The 17,740-nt window shown below is 36.9% G+C and overlaps 1 pseudogene; it reads left to right on the top strand.

Moving 5' to 3' along the window:
- The first annotated feature begins 4,770 nt into the window (after positions 1-4,770).
- Positions 4,771-17,740, top strand: part of LOC103991187 (pyrophosphate-energized vacuolar membrane proton pump-like) — an 85,136-nt pseudogene continuing 72,166 nt past the window's right edge.

Genomic DNA, 17,740 nt, shown 5'->3' on the forward strand with positions numbered 1-17,740 from the left:
CTTGGGCATTCAACCTAAACCACTAGATTATTTGCTATACGTAACTACTGCTGTTGGGGATTCCTTGACTACAAATCTGGTTTATCCTCATCTTTTCGCCGAAAGAGGTATGATAAATTCAGATGACTAAATTTTATTTTAAGGAGGGGAGAGTGTAACATCCCCCATTTAAAAAAAAAAAAAGTAAATGCTTGTTTGTAAATATGAGGATTATTTAAATATATTTATGCAATAAGTAATATAAAGTGAGAAAAATATAATAATAATAATAATAATAATAATAATAATAATAATAATAATAATAATAATAATAATAATAATAATAAGCAAAAAGACTGCGTGTTATGTCACATATGTTATTACTTACGTGATTGGCTTGCACCTATGACTAGAAATCTCCTACTTGACCTAAAGCCAATCACTTACATTTCTAATCTCTATCAGACCCTTGTGATACTCAAAGATTATTTGAAACAATGGTTTTGTTAGTAGATATGTAATGTTATCTTCGAATGAAACTCTTTCCACTGCTACATCTCCTCAGGCCACAATCTCGCTAATAAGTTGGAACCTCCTCAGAACATTTCTAATAAGACCCGAGTTCCCTCATTTGAGTAATTTCCCTATAGTTATCATAATATAAGGGAATTGGCTCCCAGATCTATGATGAACATTTTCATCCAAACTTCCTCATTGTTGCCTTTGTCGTAGCAATATACTCCACCTTTGTTGTTGAGTTAGTAGTAGTATCTTGCTTGGAACTCTTTCAGCATACTGCTCCTCCATTCAGGGTGAACACATATCCTAAATTAGACTTGCTATCCTTTGTCCTTCTCAAGTACTTAAGGGTACACTTTACTACTTTCCAGTGCTCTAAGCATGAATGTGCTTGAAGCTTCTCTAAGCTTCTGTTTCACCCTCTCTACAAGGTACTCTTTGTAGTTCCTCTTTTAGTGTCCATCCTTGCCATAGTGGAAGCACTGACCTTCGTCCTTTGTTGGGTCTTTCTTAGCAACCTTTACTTTACCTAGTTTGCCCTTGCCCTTGCCCTTCTTAAGGGGCTTTTCTGCATTCCTTTTCTTTCTGGTCTCACTATCAAAGAGAACTGGTTTCTCCTTCTTGATAGTGCTCTTTTCCTCCCTTAACTTATTGAGGAACTTAGGGAGAGTCACCTTAAGGTCCACACACAAGTCATTTTTTAGGGCCATCCCTAGACGTATGAGTTTCTCTATCTACTCAATCATTTTTAGGATATGATTCTGAATCGGTGTCCCCTCAATCATCTTAGCATAGAAGAGACTCATGTATATCTCATATTACTAAGTCCTTTTCTGTTCCTCAAACAATTTACGAAGATGCAAGAGAATGGATCTAGCATATATGTTTTTATACTATCTTAGTAACTCAAGAGTCATATAGCCCAAGAGTGGAATCATCTATGTACTTCACGTAGCAAGTGATTTCATCCTCGCTTGTCCCTTCCTTGGGCATAGGTATCACTGTATTAAGGACATACACGATTTTTTCTACCGTGAGAATGATTCTTAGGTTACAGAGCCAATCGATATAATTTGGACTAGTGAGATAGTTGACATCAAGTATGCCACATAATGAATTTGAAAGCGATGGTTTTTTAAAGATACAACATAAATAAATAACATGTAGACTTTGTAAAAATCAAACAATTAAGATATGAACTTCTATCTTAATCTACTCCCACTATTTTTTTGCAAAACATACAACTCCTTCCGGTATATGAATTGGAGACCCAAGCAGATCTCTAGTGGGGATTGAGATCTAATCACCATCTTAACGTAATCTCGAGGGACTCAACCAATCATGCTAAGCCTATAAAGGCAGGCAATTCTTGTCAATCATAACTCTGTGATTCCTGTCCTATTCGGCCTCCGAACCACCATAGCCTTGAGGGACTCAACCAACCATGATGTTTGGTTAAGTTATCACCATCATTACAAGATAAGTTTGGTTCGATGATGTAACCTCGAGGGTCTCGAACAAGCATACCATATCCTCAGGCACTGGTGACATATCTATGTTATAGACAAGATAGTGAATCGTGATATAGGTGAGCCTTGAGGGACTCGACCAACTCAACTTACGTCGAGAATTGGTTCCTACTTATAATGATAGAAGGCCATATGGGTCAATCTAATTGCCTCACATTTACTGACTTAATATTATCGAGAGAGGAGATTTTGATTCAATCTCCTATAATATGTCACACACATACATCACAAACATATTTAATATATATCTATATCGTATGCAAATATATATATATATATATATATATATATATATATATATATATATATATATATATATATATATATATATATATATATATATATATATATATATAGTAGGTATATAAGCAATCACACATCGCATGAGCAATCACACAAGATTATTATGGACCCCAGCCTAATGTGATCGGGCCTGAGCTTGTTGAATCTCGGATTTTGATGATAAAATCAATTAGTAAATTATTTAATATAATCTATATGTTAAAAAAAGCGTGTAGGATTAACTACGATAGCAGTAAGATATAAAGCAAATATTGTGCCAAAGTCAAGATCGAGATTTCGTTGGGAGTTCGAGAGTTCGTCGGAAGTCCGGACGTTCATCGGAAGTTCTATTGGAACTAACCGAGAAGTTCAGGAGTTTGCTAAAGAAGCTCATCAGAACTCGCCAAGAAGATCATCATGAAATCCAACAGCTTGCTGGAAGTCCATCGGAAACATTGCTAAGAGATTATCGGAAGTTCGCTGGAAGAACAATTGACGTTCCGGAACTATAATGTTTTGTTAAATGTCTTAATTATTCAAGTTTGACCATAAATTGAGTTAGGATTGGGAGATGATCTCACTAACTCAGTTAGGGGCCAATTAGACCCTTAAACAGGGCTGAATTGGGCCAGATTGAATAGCCTATTCAGCACCTGAAATCATGACCGACGATGGCATTGCTTAGGACTCGGTCCCCTAGGTGCTCTGGGCGGTGGTACCACCGATAGTTAATGCTATCAGGCAATGATATTGCCCCTATCAGGTGGTGGTACCGCTAGAGCTTGATCTCCGAGCTTTGTAAAGTGGTCGTATCGCCCAAACCGAGCGGTGGTACCGCTAGTACCCCAAAATATGAGGAAGTGATATTTTTTGGCTCCAATTTAGAAGCCATTGGGGCCTATAAATACCCCACCCTTTTCTGCATGAAAGGGCACGAAAGTGTTAATATAATCTTGAATTTCTAAGTTGTTAAAGTGTTGTAAAAGTGAGAAGAGTCCTCCCCTCCCTCTCTTAGCTTTATAATCATCCAAGAAAGAGGAGTGAGGTTTGTAAGGGTTATCTCTTAAACCCAGTAAAAGGAGAAAGAGCTATAAAAGGTGGTTGGTCTTCACCTATTGAAGAAAGACCATTAGTGGATATCGGTGACATCGACGGAGGAGGAATCAGAAGTGGATGTAGGTCACAATGACCAAACCACTCTAAATTCTAGTTTACATTTCTATTTGAGTAATTTACATTACTGCAATCTTCCTTAACTTTCTCTTTACACTCTTATGGACGTTCTCAAGTTTAATATCTTTTCGAAACAGATTTAATCGAAAAAAATATTTTTTGAAATCAATGATTTTTCCATTGTACTAATTCACCCTCCCCCCCCCCCCCCTTCTTAGTACTGCTCTTGATGCTAACAATTTGTATCAAAGCTTGATCACTCTCATTTGGTTTGAAACCCAAGAGGGATTGCATTTGTCGGCAACTAGGAAGATCACTCAATTACACATCCGCCCATGTTTAATGGAAAGGATTACACCTATTAGAAGAGTAGAATAAGGATTTTTCTAATTTCTATAGATTTTGAATTATGGAACATTGTAGAAAATGGTTTTCAAAAGTCTTCTCTTCTAATGAATGGTTGGAATGAGTTGGAGAAGAAGACTTTCGTACTAAATGTCAAGGCTATGAATGTCTTGTTTTGTGCTTTAGATAAAAATATGTTTAATCGAGTGTCTATTTGTGAAATAACTTTTGATATTTGGCACACACTCGAAGTTACTCACGAAGGCACTAGTAGAATAAAGGAGTCAAAAATTAATCTTTTAGTCCATACTTATGAGTTGTTTCAAATGAACCGAGTGAGACCATTAGAGACATATACATCTGATTTACGAATGTTTTCAATGGTCTAAAAGGACTTGGTAAAAGTTTTTCTAATTTCGAACTTATTAATAAAATCTTGAGATCCCTTCCAAAGAGTTGGGATCCTAAGATAACTACTATTCAAGAAGCAAAGGATTTAAATAACGTCCCTCTCGAAGAACTTATCGAGTCACTAATGACTTATGAGATGATTTGTAGTACTCATGAAGAGCTTGAGAACAACCTTCCAAAGAACAGGAAGAATATGACACTAAGAACTCATGAAGATCACTTGAAAGAAAATTTAAGTGATAAGGACTATGACGAAGACTTGACACTCTGACAAGAAAGTTCAAAAAATTCATAAAAAAAAATAAATTTAAAAATGACACTAAAATAAAATTGAACCTAAGAAAGAATAAGTCATATGCTATAAATGCAAGAAGCCAAGACTTTTCAAAAGTGAATGTCCCCCAAGCAAAGAAGAAGCAACCAAAGAAGAAGAATACCCTTAAAGCAACTTGGGATGACTCAAGTATATCCGAAAGAGAGGAGTCAACCAACACAGAGCAAGTTTCTCACTATGTGCTAATGACTATCAGAGATGAGGTAATCGGTTCATTAGATGCAAACTTATCTTTTGATGAATTACTAAGTGCTTTTCATGATTTATTCGATGAATGCAAATTAGTTTGTAAAAAATATAAATTGTTAAAAAAGAAGCATGCTTCTCTCATTAGTGATTTTGATAGATTAAAAAATGAGCATGATGAAAGTTTAGCTCCTTGCACAAAATGTGATGAATTAGAAATGCTTAAAAAGAAAAATTTACAACTACATGAAACCTTAGAAAAATTTAAAATAGGTAGTAAATCCTTAAACATGATTCTGGCAAACAAAAATCATGTTTATAGAAGAGATGAAATCGACTTTGTGAGTAACACTCATAAAAATCCAACCATCTTTGTTAAAGGTCCAACTTTCCATATTTCACCCCAAAAAAATGTAACTTTTGTTACAAATTTGGACATGTTTTTTTATCAATGTCCATTTAAGAGATGTAGTCTATACAAATTGATTTGGGTTCCTAAAGGAACCGTAAAGAACTCCATGCAAAATAATAAGTTAAGCTGATTTTTGAGGCACCCAAGGTCAAATGGGTACCTAAAAATCATCCTTTTTTGCATAAACATTTACCATCACAAGCTAGGAGCAAGAGATGGTATCTTGATAGTGGATGCTCAAGGCATATAACCAGAGATCAATCTCGATTCTCTAAGCTCACTAGCCTAGATGAAGGGTATGTTACATTTGGAGACAACAACAAGGGTAAAATCATTGGCAAAAGAACCATAGGTAACAAATCTAACTTCTTGATTGAAGATGTGTTATTGGTTGATGGTTTAAAGCATAATCTTTTGAGTATTAATCAATTGTGTGATAAAAGATATAACATTAGATTTGAATCAAATACTTGCATTATTGAAAAACCACACAAAAACACATCTATGATTGCCCTAAAACAAAATAATGTATACACTACTGACATTGATGATATGTGCAATGAAATATATTTTTCGATTTTGAATGACGATGCTTGGCTTTGACATAGGAGATTAGGTCATGCTACCATGAAACTAATATCTCAAATCTCATCCAAAGAACTTGTAAGAGGTATTCCTAACATTAAGTTTGTTAAAGATAATGTGTGTGATGCATGTCAACTAGAAAAATAAATAAAAGATAGTTTCAAATCAAAGAATCAAATAAGCACTTCTAGACCATTGCAATTGATCCAAATGGACTTGTTAGGACCAATTGCTACATCAAGCCTAGGAGGTAGGAAATACACCTTCGTCATCATAGATGATTATAATAGATACATTTGGACTTACTTCTTGGCACACAAAAGTGATTACTTTAGGTAATTTTTTAAGTTTTGTAAACTTGTTCAAAATGAAAAGGGTTTTATGATTTCATCAATTCAAAGTGATCACGGTGGTAAATTTCAAAACTGTGATTTTTAAGATTTTTATGAATCTAATGGATACAACCATAATTTCTCTACTCCGAGAAATCCTCAACAAAATGGAGTAGTAGAAAGAAAAAATAAAAATTTACAAGAAATGATAAGAACCATGTTAAACGAACATAGCCTACCTAAATATTTTTGGGCCGAAGTCATAAATATGACATGCTATGTCATTAATAGGGTTCTAGTAAGACTATTACTTTTCAAAACTCCTTATGAGTTGTGGAACAATAAAAAACCCAATGTTTCATATTTTAAAGTTTTCGGGTGTAATTGTTTTATCTTGAATGAAAAAGATGCCTTTGGAAAGTTTGATGCAAAATCTAATGAAGAGATTTTTCTTGGTTATTCTTCTATTTCTAAGGCCTTTCGTATCTTTAACAAAAGAACTTTGGTTATAGAAGAGTCTATTCATGTTGTTTTTAATGAAGTTTCCAAAGTAAAGAAAAATAATTTTGATGCTTTGAATATGAACGAAACCCTTTTTCCATCTAGCAACTTGGATGCACCTTCTTCCGAAATATCCTTACCCAAGGAATGAAAGTACGTAGATGCTTATTCTAAGGAGCTAATCATAGGAGACACATCAAAAGGGGTTTAAACTCATTCTTCTCTTAAGAATTTTTGTGTCAATGCCACGTTTCTTTCTCAAATTAGACCTAAATATATTGACGAGGCCTTGAAAGATGATTCATAGGTTATCACAATGCATGAAGAGTTAAACCAATTTGAGAGAAATGAGATGTGGAAGCTTGTTCCAAGGCTAAATGACCATTTAGTTATTGGTACTAAATGAGTCTTTAGAAATAAGCAAGATGAATTTGGTATTGTGGTTAGAAACAAGGCTAGATTAGTGGTCAAGGATTTCAACCAAGAAGAAGATATCGATTATAAAGAAACCTTGGCTCCTATGGCACAATTAGAAACCATAAGTATGCTCCTTGCCTGTGCTAGTAGTAATAATTTTAAGTTATTTCAAATGGATGTTAAAAGTGCTTTTCTTAATGGCTTTATTTCTGAAGAAGTATATGTTGAACAACCTCCCAAATTTGAGAATAATAATTTTCCTAATCATGTGTTTAAATTGACTAAAGCTCTCTATGAATTGAAACAAGCCCTAAAGGCTTGATATGAGAGACTTAGCTCCTTTCTTATTCAAAATAATTTCTCTAAAGACAAGGTTGATACCACATTATTTATTAAAAATTTTAAAAATAAATTTTTCATTGTTTAAATTTATGTTGATGATATTATTTTTGGTTCCAAAAATGAATCTTTATGCGAATCATTTACCAAAAGTATGAGGCAAGAGTTTGAAATGAGTTTAATGGGTGAATTAACTTTCTTTTTAGGCCTACAAATTAAATAATTTAGTGATGTTATTTTTATTAGTCAAACATAATATAATCTAGAGTTGCTAAAATGATTTAATATGGATAGTTCAAAGGCTATTAATACTCCTATGAGTACCTCCACTAAGTTAGACATTGACGAAAGTAGAGAAAGCTTTAACCAAAAAGCTTATAGGGGTATGATACGTAGTTTACTATACCTCATCACAACAAGACCGGACATTATATTTAGCATAGGACTTTGTGCTAGGTTTCAATCTAATCCTAAACTATCTCATCTTAAAGTAGTTAAAAGAATTTTTAGATATCTTAAAGGAACTACTAATCTAGGATTATAGTATCTAAAATCTGAAAACTTTGAATTAATTGCTTATACTGATGTGGATTTTATAACATGTCAATTCTTAGGCCATGTATTTATCTCTTGGTCTTCCAAGAAATAAAACTCGGTTGCACTATCTATGACCGAAGCCGAATACATAGCGGCTATTACATGTTGTGCACAAGTCGTATGGATGAAAAATATATTAGAAGATTATATAATTTATCTTAAGAATATTCTCATAAAATATGATAACACAAGTGTAATATATTTAATGAAAAATCTCATTCAACACTCTAGAACTAAACATATTGATATTAGGCATCATTTTATATGTGATCATGTTAATAATCATGATGTAATCTTAGAATTCATTGATATGAAACATCAATTAGTCGATATCTTTACAAAACCTTTAAATAAAGAATAATTTAATTTTATAAGAAGAAAATTAGGTATGCTAAATTTCTCTGATACATTAGTTCCTCTTTAAATTTTTCTCCGGATTTTCTTATTGAATTCTATTTTACAAAATCATTCACTTGAATCATGGACTTATGGTATGCATAATGAACGATATGAATTTTTCCATATAAATTTTATGTGATGTTTGTGTACGAATTTTCTCCTCTTATGGTGTAAATTTTTGGTATCACATAATATAGAGCTTATGATGTTTGTGTAAATGAGTGTATACACCACATAATGATAAAAATCTTACAAGATGGAACCACACAATGTAAGCACCACACAGATTTGCACCACACCACGATGCAAGCAGTGCTCACTGCCTATAGGCGGTGGCACCGTCAGTGGTCACTGGTTGTAGGTGGTAGCACCACCCAGCTGGCGATGCCACCGCTCGCAACCTACCCTATATAAAGAACAAGCTAGGGTCGACCGTAGAACTGACCCCAACTCATTCTACACCTTTCCAAAGTGCTCTAGACCTCTTGATCCTCTTGCTCTCCCTCTAGCAACTCAAAGAATCCCCATTTTTCTACTAAATCAAGAATCAATCAGACACCCTTTTGGTGATCACAAGAAGGAAAAACTACTAAGGTAATCCCTAAACCAAATTGATTCCTCCTTTACATTACTTATTCTTGCCTCTTATTTGTCTTCATAATTGTAGTTTTCATGAATTTTAGAAGATCCTCAAGGGACAAAGGGAAGAGGAGATTAGATGAAACCTATGACTCCCTACTTTTCGATTCTCATCAACATGCTCTTAAATTTTCAACCATAGAGTCTAAAAGTTTTCATAAGGGTAAATATGTTGATTTAGAGAAATTAAGTAATTTGAAACCTATTCAATGGTTTGCTAACCTAGTTATCCTCCCAATCCTTCAAATATGTGAATCTATTTATCCTAGACTTGTTAGATTGTTCTATAATAACTTGCATGTGGATGAACACGATAGGGTCTCCACTTATCTCTTAGGACATCATATACCATAATTTGTAACCCCATAGGAATTACAGAGAAAGAAAGAGGTTATTATTTTAGAGGACAATGGGATGAAGAATCAGTTGGGGCCACTTCCTCTAAAGCCTTAGGAACCATCTTCGGTAATCTAAACTTGTCAATCCTTCCAAAAAGCTATGAGCATTTACTACATTTCAACACCGAATTGCTTCATCACATTTTGATAAACATTATACTTCCAAAATAATATCATCATGATGAAGTTAACCAAATGGAAATAGGAACGATGTATTGGATTATAAAAGGATATGACAATTGTTTTGGCTACCTAATACAACAAAACATGATTGAACTATCGAAAAAGGATATGATACTTCCATATGGTGGCCTGATCACAAGACTAATCCATGCTTATGACATAATTATCTCACCTAATGAAGTTATGAAACTAGATAGATTTAATGTCATAAATAGAAACCTACTACGAAGATTAAGGTATATATTCAGAAATGGGATATGGACTAGATTACCTAAAAGGACTGATCCCCTCTCACCTGAAATACCTATATTTAGGGGAAATCAATCTCCTCCTACTAGTCCCTTTGAGGTAACACCTCTAGTAGAACAAGTACCCCCCTCATCTACCGACGACATAGGAACTCGAATAGATCGATTTGAATAACGTCAAGATAAAATTTTAACTAAGTTATAGTAGATTCATCGACAACTTAATACCTTATTTAGACATTTTGACTTGCCACCACCTGAATAGCTGTGTATGTCTTTTTGCTGATGACAAAGGGGGAGAAGTTGATGAAATACCTCTCTTTTATGTTGCTTAATTTGACGTTGTAAACTTGTGCTTACTTCGATGTTGTGATCGTGTGCTTACTTTGATGTTGTAATCTTGTGCTTACTTTGATATTGTGACTCTTTAATGCTAAGAATTTCTAATGTTACAATACAATAATGCAATATTAGATTCTTAATATTATGAACTTTTGAATGTTATAAATTATAAAAGTTATATCATGATGATTTTTCATGCAAGTAGTAATGAAAGGCTATTCCCGAAACATTTTATCATGTATGAAGTAATTATGCTTTTACTATCTTGATGACTCGAAATTATGATGATGCACAATGCATATGATCTCTAATTTCGATTAAAGCCTAAATTCAAGGTTGTGAATTCGAGTTTGTATTCTCTCTAGTATGGCATATAGATAGGGAAAGTTAAGGTTAACTCCGTCACTAATTGGTTATTATCATAAAAAAGGGAGAGATTGTTGAATCTTAGATTTTGATGATAAAATCAATTGGTAAATTGTTTGATCTAATCTATATGTTAAGAAAAATGTGCAGGATTAACTACAATAGCAGTAAAACATAAAACAAATTTTGTGCTAGAGTCAAGATCAAGATTTTGTTGGGAGTTTGAGAGTTCGTCGGAAGTCCGGATGTTCATCGGAAGTTCTATCGGAACTAACCGAGAAGTCCAAGAGCTTGCCAAAGAAGCTCATTGAAACTCGCCAAGAAGATCATCGTGAAGTCTAGGAGATTACCGAAAGTCCATCGGAACATTGTCGAGAGATCGTCAGAAGTTTGTCGAAAGATCATCAGAAGCTCGCTGAAAGAACAATTGACGCTCCAGAACTAGAATGTTTTGTTAAATGTCTTAATTATCATAGTTAGACTGTAAATTGATTTAGGATTGAGAGGTAATCCCACTAACTCAGTTATGGGCCAACTGAGCCCTTAAACAGGGCCGAATTGAATAGCTCATTCAGTACTTGAAATCATGGCTGATGGTGGCACCACTTGGGACTCTATCTCCCAAGTGTTTTGGGCAATGGTACTACTGATAGTTAATGCTGTCAAGCGGTGGTACCGGCCCTATCAAGCGATGGTACCACCAGAGCTTGGTCTCCGAGCTCCGTCTAGCGATTGTACCACCCAAACTGAGCAGTGGTACCACCCAGCATCAATATACAAGCGATAGTACCACCCAATAATGGCGGTGGTACCGCTAGTACCCCGAAGTTCAAGGAAGTGATACTTTATGGCTCTAATTCAGAAGCCATTAGGGCCTATAAATATCCCACCCTTTTCTGTATGAAAGGGCACGAAAGTGTTAACATAATCTTGAATTCCTGAGGTGTTAAAGTATTGTAAAAGTGAGAAGAGTCCTCCCCTCCCTCTCTTAGCTCTGTAATCATCAAAGAAAGAGGAGTGAGGCTTGTAAGGGTTATCTCATAAATTCGATAAAAGGAGAAATAGCTGTAAAAGGTGGTTGGTCTTCGGATATTAAAGGAAGACTATTAGTAGATACTACTGACCTCGATGGAGGAGGAATCGAAAGTGGATATAGGTCACAACGACCGAACCACTCTAAATTCTGGTTTGTATTTCTATTTGAGCAATTTACATTACTGTAATCTTTCTTAGCTTTCTCTTTACACTCTTATAGACGCTCTTAAGTTTAATATCTTTCGAAAATGGAATTAATCAAGAATTTCAAAATCAATGATTTTTTCACTGCACTAATTCACCACCCCCCCTCCCCTCTTAGTGCTGCTCTTGATCCTAATAGAGCCAATGAGCTTAATTACTCACATCATGATCTTTGTGTGTATCGGCACATCTCCATGTCTTGTAATCATTTATCTCGTCCTTATTAGTTCTATCGACATCTCAGCGCATCTTATTAGGACTCTAGTTAGGAGAGTCCTAATTGAGAGGGACATTCATGTAAAATCTACCTAAGCCAACCCCTATTAAAGAGGTAAAGAGGTCGGCTAGGGTTAGGAGGTTATTTCTTAGAGAAGAATTTGGAGTTGTAAAGGAATAGGAGTCTTGAGTAGGAGTCATATTAGGAGTTGGTTAGAAGTAGAAGTCTTGAGTAGGAGTCATATTAGGAGTTAGGGTTTAGAAGCCCTATAAATAGTGATGTATTCCTTCTCTTTTCACAAGCAATAGATGAATCTTTTCTGCAGCCTTTGAGCAGCAACTTGGAGAGAGGAACCCCTATAGAGTTCTAAGGAGGCCGATCCCCTAAAAAGATCAACCCCAAGTTTAGAATTTATAAGGGTTCTATCACCTGGTATCATAGTAGTGTTCTTGGTGTCTCGCTGCCCTTCCACATCCATCCATCAACCCTCCACAGCCACCCAAAGCAATTCCCACAATTGCTTAAAAGATCATCGCCAAATTCCGCCGTCATCTCCACCACCACGGATCATCCTTTGATCTCCCCGTGAATTACAATAGGTTCTGGTTTCCTACCTTACTGCTGCTGCAATTTAGTTATCCTAATTTGAAAATCTCAAAAAAATTATTCCTATATTGCTGCATAAACTTTTCGTCATAAAGTTTTCATCTCTACGACGAAAGATACATTGCAGAATCCCAACCGTATAGCACCATCTGTACATTGCAGAATCCCAACCGTATAGCACCATCTGTTTGATCTTGCTACTATGTTTTTTCTCTCCAAATCTCTACGAAATTTTTATGACATCTTTGACACTTCCTAGTAGCAGATTTCCCTTTAGTTTTGTCAAAAAATTCTCAATATAAACCATTGATATTTTACGTCTAATCTGCTATACTTAAAAATCTGCACTGTAAAATTTCAACCGCATAGCACTGTTTATTTGATCTTGATACTATATTGTTTCTATCTAAATCTCTACGAAATTTTTATGATAGCTTTGAAACTTCCTAACAGTGGATTTTCCTTTGGTTTCATTAAAAAATTCTCAATATAAACCACTGATCTTTTATGTCCAATCTGCTATACTTAAAAATCTATGCTGTAGAAAATTTCAGCCGCATATTGTTGCCTTAACCCATCTATTTGCAATCTTTTTTGAATGAAATTTCTTATACACTTCATAGATAATCTTAGCTTTCATCTAAGATTGATCTATTGAGGAATCATCTCTAAAAATGATTTTGTGTTGCTACAAATTTTCATCGCAAACCGCTGAAATTTTTCGACGAGAATTCTGCTATCGTAACTTGTACCAATTTCCTTGCTGTTATACTGCCAAAATTTTTTTGATTAAATTAGACATCCTTGATGTCATATAAACTGTGATTTTGTTATCAATTTCCTCCTCAATTCTTTCATGTTTTTGGTGGAAATTACGTCGAGAAACCATTGTTTCTTTGACGATAATTCTGCTCTTACAAGACAGCACATACTTGCTGCAACTTCCACTGATTTCTATCAAACCTTTGCTGCCATCTACCATAGATCCAAAACTTTCATCCATAGCCCTAAAACTCTACCAAACCACACCCTCAAATTGCACCCAAAACAGCCACAAAATAAGCCTAAATTGTAGCCTACATCCACTGATCCACCAACCCTTTCGACCATCAATTCTCTCAACCTATACATGCCTTTAACCCGACAACAAAAGAGAGATCTTAACATCACATATTTGGAGACATATACTATGACATCTAAAGAGGCAATCAATGCTAAATTTGAAGCCTTCGAGGCACGAATGAAGGATAAGATTCTAACGCTCTTTACCGAACTCAAATTGGGCCGACCACTAAGCCCAAAGAAATCACATCAAGGAGAGAGCTTTGCCCAATCGCACCAAGCCCGAAGAGATGACTTCCAAGGGAGAGGAGGCTTTATGACCAACCCCAACTATCCATGAATAAGATTGAACTTCTCTAGATGGGAAGAAGGAGACCCGATTGGTTGGATTTCATGTGCAGAGCAATATTTTCAGTACCACAAAACCGCGGACTCATCTATGGTGAAAATTATAGCTATACATCTTGAAGGGGATGCCATATAGTGGTTTGACTGGTTTGAACACACTTATGGAGTCCTTTCATGGCAATAATTCAAAGAATGACTGCTGATCCGCTTTAAACCAACTGATTATGAGAATATTGACGGACAACTAGCAAAGATTCGACAAACCTCCACCATTCAGGAGTACCAAACCAGGTTTGAAAGGTCATCTAATCAAACTCATGATTGGTCTTAAAAACAGCTATTGAGGACCTTCATTGAGGGCTTGAAGCTGGAGATCCGAGGAGAAGTTAAAGTGCGACAATTGTACACGCTTATGGCAGCCATCTCTTTCGCACGACATCAAGAGGAGCAATTGAACCATGAAGCTCGGAGGACTAGGGTTGCTCCTCAACCAGCAATATTGAAGCCCTCAACCCCCCCTGCCGTCGACCAAGTCCCTACACCAAAGAGGTTAACAAGAGAAGAGCTTCGGGAGCGATATGCGAAGGGGTTATGTTGGCATTGCGACGAGCCGTGGAGCCGTGAGCATCACTGTAGTAAGGGGAGACTTCTTATGATTGAACCAATAGAAGAAGAGGTCATTGAACATCTAGAAGAAAGCCTTAAACATGAAGAAGAAGATGTAAAAGAAGAGCCACAACCGACCGAAGTTACGGTACATGCACTAGCCGGCTACTCAAACCCGCAAACGATGAAAGTTGGAGGCCTTCTCAAACAACAACTGATCACTGTTCTCATTGACATGTGTAGTACTAATAACTTTCTAAACAGTAAGGTTATTGTCTAGATGGTCTTACCTATCGAGAATTGCAGTAGGTTTGACGTTAAGGTTACCGACGGATGGATTTTGAAGTATGATCGTAGGTGCCCGCAAGTGAAACTGTTGCTGATCATGAGGCCTTACCAAGAGATAATTGCATATTTCTTCCTTCTTCCTCTTGATGATCATGAGGCTATGTTTAGAATTGAATGGTCGACAACATTAGGTGATATTTCTTGAAATTTTATGAAACTAATTATGAAATTTTACAGTAAGGGGAAATAGGTGATACTGCACGGGAAATGTGGGGGCGACGTAACGACGATTTGCACACAACAAATGGAGAAGGTTTTACATAAAGCATGCAGTGGATTTTTAGTACAATTTGAGTAGCAAACTAAGGGAGAGCTAACAGAATTTGAAGATCCAAATCTACTTCCTTTGCTTGCTGAATTTTCAGATATATTTGACGAACCGTGCAACCTACCTCTTACCCATCAGTATGATCATTGTATAACGATTCTTCCATGAAAATCTCTAGCAAATACTCAGCCATATCAGTATCCACATCTCCAGAAGAATAAAATAGACAGGATTGTAAAAGAGATGCTCGAAATAGGAGTTATTCGGCCAAGTTGCAGCCCCTACTCTTCACCGGTGCTCCTCGTATGAAAGAAGGACGAAACATGACGATTGTGCGAAGAAGACATGCCGAAAACCACCTTTTGAACACACAACAACCACTACGAATTTTTGCTTTCTTCAACAAAAGGTGAAATATCTTGGGCATATCATATCAGAGGAAGGTGTGGCAGTGGACCCCTTCAAAATTGGAGCAATGCAAAACTGGCCGACCCCGAGGAACATAAAATTGCTACATGGCTTTCTAGGTTTAATAGGCTACTACAGCAAGTTCGTGAAAAACTATGGAAAGATCAGTATACCACTTACTTCCTTACTCAAAAAAAGATGTCTTCCAATGGTCGGACAGAGCCTCCACTGCCTTCGACAAACTTAAGGCAGCCATGACGATGACACCGGTGCTAGCACTAATAGATTTCAGCCAACCCTTCATTATTGAGGCCGACGCATCTGGAATCGGAATTGGAGCCATTCTCATGCAAGATGGTCGACCACTCACATACACTAGCAAAGCATTATCTCCCTCCCATCAAAATATGTCAACATATGATAAGGAGATGCTCGTCATTGTGCACGCAGCAATGAGGTGGAGACCCTACTTGATCGGTCGATGATTTCAAATTAAAACCGACCATAAAAGCCTCAAGTACTTTTTAGAGCAAAAGATATCATCTCTTGAGCAGCAAAAATGGGTAACAAAACTTCTTGGATTTGATTATGAAATAACTTACAAAAAGTAGAAAGAGAATGTTGTTGCAGATGTGCTTTCGCAGCTACCCGAGCAAGCTGAATTTTCGACTGTTTCATTCCAACCAGCGACTTCTTAAGGATATTAAGATAGAATGGTAGGAAGATTCGGAGACTAGTAAGATCATAAAAAAATTGGAGGAAGCAACAAGCTCCATGGCTCAATACAGTTGGGACTCAAAAGAATTGCGCTATAAGGGACGCATTGTACTTGTGATAAATTCTACTTGTATCTTAACGAGCAGATTTTGGACAAAGTTATTCCATATGCAGGGTACTAAATTGAAAAGGAGTATGGCATATCACCCAAAAATCGACGGCCAGACGGAAGTTGTAAATAGGTGCTTGGAGATAGCCCAAAACCACCCACCAAATATGATTACGCAAGGAGAACTCCAGACCCAACCAAGTGCCATTATTGATCGACGGATTGTGACTCGACGACGATGACCCACTACTGAAGTACTAATATAGTGGGCGAACCTATTAACAGAAGATGCCACTTGGGAGAACTATGACGACTTGAAGATCAAATTCCCAAAATTCATGAATCGTCAGCCTCGAGGATAAGACTGATTTGAAGAGGGCGGGTCTGTTAGGACTCTAGCTAGGAGAGTTCTAATTGAGAGGGACATTCATGTAAAACCTACCTAAACCGACCCCTATTAAAGAGGTAAAGAGGCCGGCTAGGGTTAGGAGGTTGTTTCTTAGAGAAGAATTAGGAGTTGTAAAGGAATAGGATGTTGAATCTCGGATTTTAATGATGATGTCAATTACCATTTGTTATCTAATCTATATGTTGAGATAAGTGTGCAGGATTAACTACGATGAAAATAAGATATGCAACAGGAGTTGCACCGGAGTTAAGACAATGATCACATTGGGAGTTCGAGAGTTCGACGGAAGTTCGGACAGTCGTCGGAGGTTCTACGGGAACAAATCCGAAAAGTCCATGAGCTTGCCAAAGAAGCTCGTCGGAACTCACTAAGTGGATCGTCGCAAGTCCAGGAGTTTGCCGGAAGTCCGCAGGAGCATCACCGAGGGTTCATCGGATGATCGACGGAAGTTCGCCGAAAGCTCACCGGAGGAAGCGATTGATGCACCGGAGCAAGTTGCAGTAAATATCTTAGGAAAAATCGTAGTTAGCATACTGATTAAGTTGGAAATGGGAGGTGATCCCATTAACTTAATCTTGGGGCAATTGGGCCCCTGAAAAAACCCAAATTGGGTCGAATGGATCAACCCATTCGGACCCTGATTTCTGCTAGGCGGTTCAACCGCCTCAGTCAGGCGGTGGCACCACCTGAGCTCAGTCTTCGAGCTCTGGCAGGAGGTGCAACCGCCCCTGACAGAGGTGGCACCGCCTGGGCTCAGTCTCCGAGCTCTGGCTGAGCGGTGCAACCGCCTCAGTCAGGAGGTGGCACCGCTTGAGTTCGGTCTTCGAGCTCTGGCAGGAGGTGCAATTGCCCCTGACAGGAGGTGGCACCGCCTAGAGGCTCAGTCT

Source organism: Musa acuminata, chromosome BXJ3-9 (genome assembly GCF_036884655.1).
Source record: "Musa acuminata AAA Group cultivar baxijiao chromosome BXJ3-9, Cavendish_Baxijiao_AAA, whole genome shotgun sequence".
In the NCBI taxonomy this organism is placed as follows: domain Eukaryota; kingdom Viridiplantae; phylum Streptophyta; class Magnoliopsida; order Zingiberales; family Musaceae; genus Musa; species Musa acuminata.